This window comes from Anolis sagrei, chromosome Y (genome assembly GCF_037176765.1).
Source record: "Anolis sagrei isolate rAnoSag1 chromosome Y, rAnoSag1.mat, whole genome shotgun sequence".
Classification (NCBI taxonomy): Eukaryota; Metazoa; Chordata; class Lepidosauria; order Squamata; family Dactyloidae; genus Anolis; species Anolis sagrei.
The window spans coordinates 10983585-10990608 of record NC_090035.1 but is presented as its reverse complement, the minus strand read 5'-3'; positions in this window follow the sequence as shown (position 1 = coordinate 10990608).

The window sequence follows — 7024 nt, the reverse complement described above, 5'->3', positions numbered from 1 at the left end:
GAGAGGGGGAAATGAGGGCATGACTCTCCAAAGGTTTCAACTTTCTCCAGTTCTCGTTCAGTCCTCAAGCGCCTGTCATCGAAGAAAACAAAACATGGAAATCACCCATGAAGAGATCTATTTGCTGTATTTGTATTCCCTTGCTATCAGTTAACCTGCCCTTGTTTTTTTCAACGCCTCTGGTGTATTTCTAAAGGATTAACTTCTGCAATGCTTAAAATCTGGAGATTTGTTCAGGGGTAGGATTCTTACTTAGGCTTGGGACCTTCAGAAAGAAAGTTCCACAGCTTTGAAGGTTATCATCAACTCCTTGAGTTCAGTCCACAAACAAATGGACAGCACTCTGCATAAGAAGCTTTTGGGACTAAACATTATTCCTCCACCTTCCTTTATCTTTCTGGCTGTTTTCCTTGCCCTGAATTTCAGCCAGACTTGGTTTTTTGCATTCTTTGCTGGCTCCTCAAATGGGCACATTGCAGACTTTATTGTGCAGGTCATTTTGCGCAAAGGTACTAAGAAGCAAGCCTTTCCACTTTCAAAGCACTAAACGGCCTCTCTCCAAAAGTCAGACCTATGCGGTATTTCATACAGAAAATCTTTTCAAACAATATGGGACGTTCATTCTCACAAAATGGACCATCTTTCCTTCATGGACTTGTTTGTGCAGAAAGCCAATATACATGAAGCATACATCTTGTTTGACAGAGCGCAGATCTATACTGCCACAGAGATCAGTTTCAAACCAGCATAGAAGAAAACAGTTTGACTGTACAGATGATTAGGTTATAAATTCAGGAAAAAGTTTTGAGGTTTAGATGATTACACAAACCACATAGTCTGGCCTCGAACAGGTTCCAGGATCCACAGTATCCACAGTTTCACAGCCATGAAAAATGTGTTTTCTTTTCAACTCCTCCTTCAAACATGTAGAGTGCTTTGGCTGTCTGCACAGCAAACCCTATTTTGCCATGTGACGTGGCTTACATCGGAGCATGCTTTTGTGTGGGTGTCAGGAGTGACTTGTGAATCTGAAAGTTGCTTCTGGTGTGGGAGAATTGGCCATCTGCAAGGACGTTGCTCAGGGGACGCCCGGATGTTTTGATGTTTTATCATCCTTGTAGGCTTCTCTCATGTTCCCACATGGGAAGCTGGAGCAGATAGAGGGAGCTCATCTGCCCTCCCCCCATATTTGAACCTGCAACCTGTTGGTCTTCAGTCCTGCCGGCACAAGAGTTTAACCCATCGCGCCACCATGCTGATGCACATTAAAAGCTTCATTTCGTACTTTCTGATGTAATGCATTTCTGTAGTCTGAGTCTAGCCACCACATTCTGAAGACAGTATGAAGATGCATCAAACAATCAGTGCAAGTAGAGTCAAGATCTTGCTTAAGAGGTTCATGCTGAAGGTTGATTCTTTTCCGTTGTTCTTCCTCAATCAATTCACTGTCTCCCTAGATGTGCCGGCTTAACTTTTAAGATTGATGGAGGAGGGCTTCTTTGCAGTCCCATCTAGATTTGGGGATGTGGTATATAGCAAAAAATAAAGATCCTTGAACTGGTTCCAGGATCTGAAGTAGTCACAGTTTCACAGCCATGAAAAAAGTGTTTCAACTCTCCCTTCAAGCACATGGAGTGGTTTGGGTGTCTGCACAGCAATTTGCATTATGCAGAGCCAATTTTACCATGTGATGTGGCTTACATTGGAGCATGCTGGTGCGCATTAAAGGCTTCATTTCATACTTCTCCTGACTTTGTCTGCATCAGATAACTAGGCTTCAAGTGCATTGAAACAGACTTCTATAGCCTGACAGTCTAGCCACATTCTGAAGCTAACTCCAAGTTGCATGAAACGATCAGTGCAGATGGGACCAAGATCTCGCTTTAGAGGTTCATGCTCAAGATTATTTCCTGATGTTCTTCCTCAATCAATACATTGTCTCCTAGCTGAACTTTTAAGACTGGTGGAGAAGAGCTTCCTTGCAGTCCCATCTAGAATTGGGGATATGGCATACATAAAAGAAAAAATCCAGTCAATTTATTGAATAACGGACCATTGTTGATCAACTGAATACACCTTATATGCACCCTTGCCTAGTTGCAGAACAACTACATTCATTAATCTGCTGTTTACCATCTTCTCTCCAATAATTTTAGTCAAATTTTAAGAGATTTTAAGAATTTAATACAGAATCATAGAATCACAGAGTTGGAAGAGACCTCATGGGCCATCCAGTCCAACCTCCTGCCAAGAAGCAGGAATATTGCATTCAAAATACCCCTTACAGATGGCCATCCAGCTTCTGTTTAAAAGCTTCCAAAGAAGGAGCTTCCACCACACTCCAGGGCAGAGAGTTCCACTGCTGAACGGCTCTCACAGTCAGGAAGTTCTTCCTAATGTTAAGGTGGAATCTCCTTTCTTTCCTGTAGTTTGAAACCATTGTTCCATTGCGTCCTAGTCTCCAGGGAAGCAGAAAACAAGCTTGCTCCCTCCTCCCTGTGGCTTCCTCTCACATATTTATACATGGCTATCATATCTCCTCTCAGCCTGGGGACTTGGAGCAGCTTACATGAGGCCAAGCCCAAATGACAATTACAATAAAGAAAAACCAAAAACACAAACCAAAAACGCGAACAATAAACAATAACATCATAGTTACATAAAACATATGAATACATAACAATATAAAAAATTAAAAAATATGCCACAATAATAATGAGTGGGCTACATGTAGTGATTAAAAGGACAAACTGATTAAAACTAATTAAAACTCGGGTGAGATAAAAGAGGGAAGCAGGTAATTTATGGAGGAGGGTTCATTTTAGTGGGAGTTGTGGAATCAAGCTTTGCCATGATGGGGGACGTATACTCCAATGACAGAACTTTGAGGCAGAGCAATCATGTGGTATTATATACCTACTCATCAAAGGCGCAGCAGAAGAGCCAGGTTTTAAGGTTCTTTTTGAAGATTTCTAGGAAAGGGGCTTTCCTAATTTCTCCAGGCAGTGAGTTCCAGAGTCGGGGAGCGGAAAATACTCTCTTCTTTGTACTCACTAGGCGAGCTTGAGAGACTGGCAGGGGCGAGAGAAGGGCCTCCCCGGAAGATCGGAGGGCCAGAGATGGTTCATAGTGGGAGATACAGTAGCATTACTTCCCTAGATCTAGACACTATGCTCCTATTGATGCAGGCCAAACTCCCATTGGCTCTTTTTGCCGCCACATCACATTGTTGGCTCATGTTTAACTTGTTGTCCACGAGGACTCCAAGATCTTATTCACACGTACTGCTCCCGAGCCAGGCATTGTCCCCCATTCTGTTTATGCTACAATTGTGTGGATCGTATTACGTCTTGTTTATTTAAGTTGCTTTGATAATTTTTATTGAGGTTGTTTATGATTTATTATATGTTATCTTCTGCATTGAATATTTGCCACTATGTTTTATCTTGTTGTAGGCCACTTTGATTCCCTTCAGGTAGATAGGGCAGGCAATAAATAAATAAATAAATAAATAAATATTGTTATGTATTGTCGAAGGCTTTCATGGCCGAAACCACTGGGTTGCTGTAGTTTTTTCGGGCTGTATAACCATGTTCTAGAAGCATTCTCTCCTGTGGTGGAGGTTCCTTCTTTGGAAGCTTTTAAACAGAGGCTGGATGGCCATCTGTCAGGGGTGCTTTGAATGCAAAATTCCTGCTTCTAGGCAGGGGGTTGGACTGGATGGCCCATGATGTCTCTTCCAACTCTTTAATTCTATGATTCTATAACGTTTCGCCTGCATCTGTGGCAAGCATCCTCAGAAATTGTTCATGGTTTCTTCCTTTCACTTGTTTAGCATATTATTTGAGAACATAGAAATGCTGGACTACTCTAACAACTCTCATATCAGGCTACAAAGAGAAGCTATTGAAATCCATAAACATGTGGACTATTTCAACAAAAAGGGGGAAAAACCATGAAAATGAACAAAATCTGGCTAGCGGTATTAAAAAACTCTAAAATCAGGACAGTAAATAACAAACAAAACTCAAACACAGGAGAACTCCAGGCAAGAAACAATCAAGAACACCTAATCACCTCTCAACATAGTAATTTCCCAGGCAGTAACAAGCCACACCTAAAAACTATCAGGCCATCAAATCCTAAAAAGGTGGCCAATTGAAACATTCACACCTAGCTCCAACAGACAAGAATTCTTTCTCCCACCCTGGACCTTCCACAGATATATAAATCCAATGTTTCTACTTTCCAACAAACTTCACAATTTCTGAGGATGCAGGTGAAACATCAGGAGAGAATGTTTCTAGAACATGGCCATACAATCTGAAAAACCTACAACAACCTATTATTATTATTATTATTATTATTATTATTAATTAAGTATTAAAGTGTGTGGAACTATTTCTTTTTTTTCTGAAACAGGATCATAAACACGGGTTGTATAACTATATCCAATGCCAAGACATATTTGCTGCTATTGTGAAATAATGGTATCAGGTGCGAAAGTGTATGTCATGACTTAATCAAGTTATGTAAAGATGAGTTGTTGGGTTGTTTTCTTCATAAATATAATGAAACTGTGCAAAAGCCAAAGATACATCTACATAGATTTGGCCTTTGCACTGGAAAAAAAACAACATTCTGCCAAGAATATGTAACCAAATCAGAGAGATATACAGCACTTGTGTGATTTAGTGCTGAAGAAGGGGGAGAAAATTCTGTTGGCTGCAGAAAGTCATTTAGAAACATCTGTCTTCAGTGCATTTAGGATCTCTGTGGCAACTCTGAGAAGTGTCAATAACAAGTAAATTTATAACTAACATGCGTGACCATGAAGCCCTTCCAAGACAATCACCCCAGAAGGCACTGCATTTGCTCCATGGGTCGCCCCACCCAGCCAAGCCCCAGAGAGCTTGATTCTGCTGGAGGAAAGGCAATTCGACTGGCCTCAACTGACATGATCAGTGGAATGGTGAGTTAAAAATTACATCCGGGGGCTGTAACGTTTTACCTAGAAGCAAAAAAATTAACCATTAGCAATGGCTGTGGAAGTAGGTCATTTTAACTGGTATTGACAGGGGAGAATTAGCACAGCAGCATTGCAAGGTCAATGCACTGGATGGCCTCAGTTGAAATGCCACGAATTCGCTCTTTTGAGATATTATCCACTGCTTCAAAAGATGCCTCTGGAAGCTAAGCAGTGGACTGAACAAATTATCATAATTGGTGGCCCTCCAATTTAGCCTAACCTGCACCCTTCCAAATGTTTTAGATTAAAACACTCATCATTCTCATAGAATCATAGAATCAAAGAATCAAAGAGTTGGAAGAGAACTCATGGGCCATCCAGTCCAACCCCCCGCCAAGAAGCAGGAATATTGCATTCAAATCACCCCTGACAGATGGCCATCCAGCCTCTGCTTAAAAGCTTCCAAAGAAGGAGCCTCCACCACACTCCGAGGCAGAGAGTTCCACTGCTGAACGGCTCTCACAGTCAGGAAGTTCTTCCTCATGTTCAGATGGAATCTCCTCTCTTGTAGTTTGAAGCCATTGTTCCGCGTCCTAGTCTCCAAGGAAGCAGAAAACAAGCTTGCTCCCTCCTCCCTGTGGCTTCCTCTCACATATTTATACATGGCTATCATATCTCCTCTCAGCCTTCTCTTCTTCAGGCTAAACATGCCCAGCTCCTCAAGCTGCTTCTCGTAGGGCTTGTTCTCCAGACCCTTGATCATTTTAGTCGCCCTCCTCTGGACACATTTCAGCTTGTCAATATCTCTCTTTAATTGTGGTGCCCAGAATTGGACACAATATTCCAGGTGTGGTCTAACCAAAGCGGACACTAACCGCTTTGAAATACTACTATAGTGAGCACTATCTGAATGAATGTCTTCGAATCTGATCCAAAACAATGCACCATCATGTACGATGCAAATTTTACTGCTTTCTATGAACTGGAATGGGGGCCGCTGGTGGTGCAGCAGGTTAAACTACTGAGCTGCCGAATTTGCTGACCAAAAGGTCGGCGGTTTGAATCCGGGGAGTGGGGGTGAGCTCCCGCTGTTAGTCCCAGCTTCTACCAACCTAGCAGTTTGAAAACATTCAAATGTGAGTAGAATCATAGAATCACAGAATCATAGAATCAAAGAGTTGGAAGACTGCATGGAGAGCCATTACCTTCCCGCAGTAGTGGTACCTATTGATTCACTCACATTTCCATGTTTTCGAATTGCTAGGTTGGTAGAATCATAGAATCAAAGAGTTGGAAGAGACCTCATGGGCCATCCAGTCCAACCCCCTGCCAAGAAGCAAGAATATTGCATTCAAATCACCCCTGACAGATGGCCATCCAGCCTCTGTTTAAAAGCTTCCAAAGAAGGAGATCAATAGGTACCGCTTCTATGGGAAGGGAACGGCGCTCCATGCTATCATGCTGGCCACATGACTTTGGAGGTGTCTATGGACAATGCTGGCTCTTTGGCTTAGAAATGGAGATGAGCACCACCCCTCAAAGTCAGACTTGACTAGACTTAATGTCAAGGGGAAACATTTACCTTTACCTATGAGGAGGGTGACTAAAATGATCAAGGGTTTGGAGAACAAGCCCTATGAGGAGCGGCTTAAGGAGCTGGGCATTTTTAGCTTGAAGAAGAGAAGGCTGAGAGGAGTCATGATAGCCATGTATAAATATGTGAGAGGAAGCCACAGGGAGGAAGGAGCAAGCTTGTTTTCTGCTTCCCTGGAGACTAGGACGCAATGAAGCAATGGCTTCAAACTACAAGAAAGGAGATTCCATCTGAACATTAAGAAGAACTTCCTGACTGTGAGAGCTGTTCAGCAGTGGAACTCTCTGCCCCGGAGTGTGGTGGAGGCTCCTTCTTGGGAAACTTTTAAACAGAGGCTGGATGGCCATCTGTCAGGGGTGATTGAATACAGTATTCCTGCTTCTTGGCAGGGGGTTGGACTGGATGGCCCATGAGGTCTCTTCCAACTCTAGGATTCTATGATTCTAACTGGAAAAAAATTA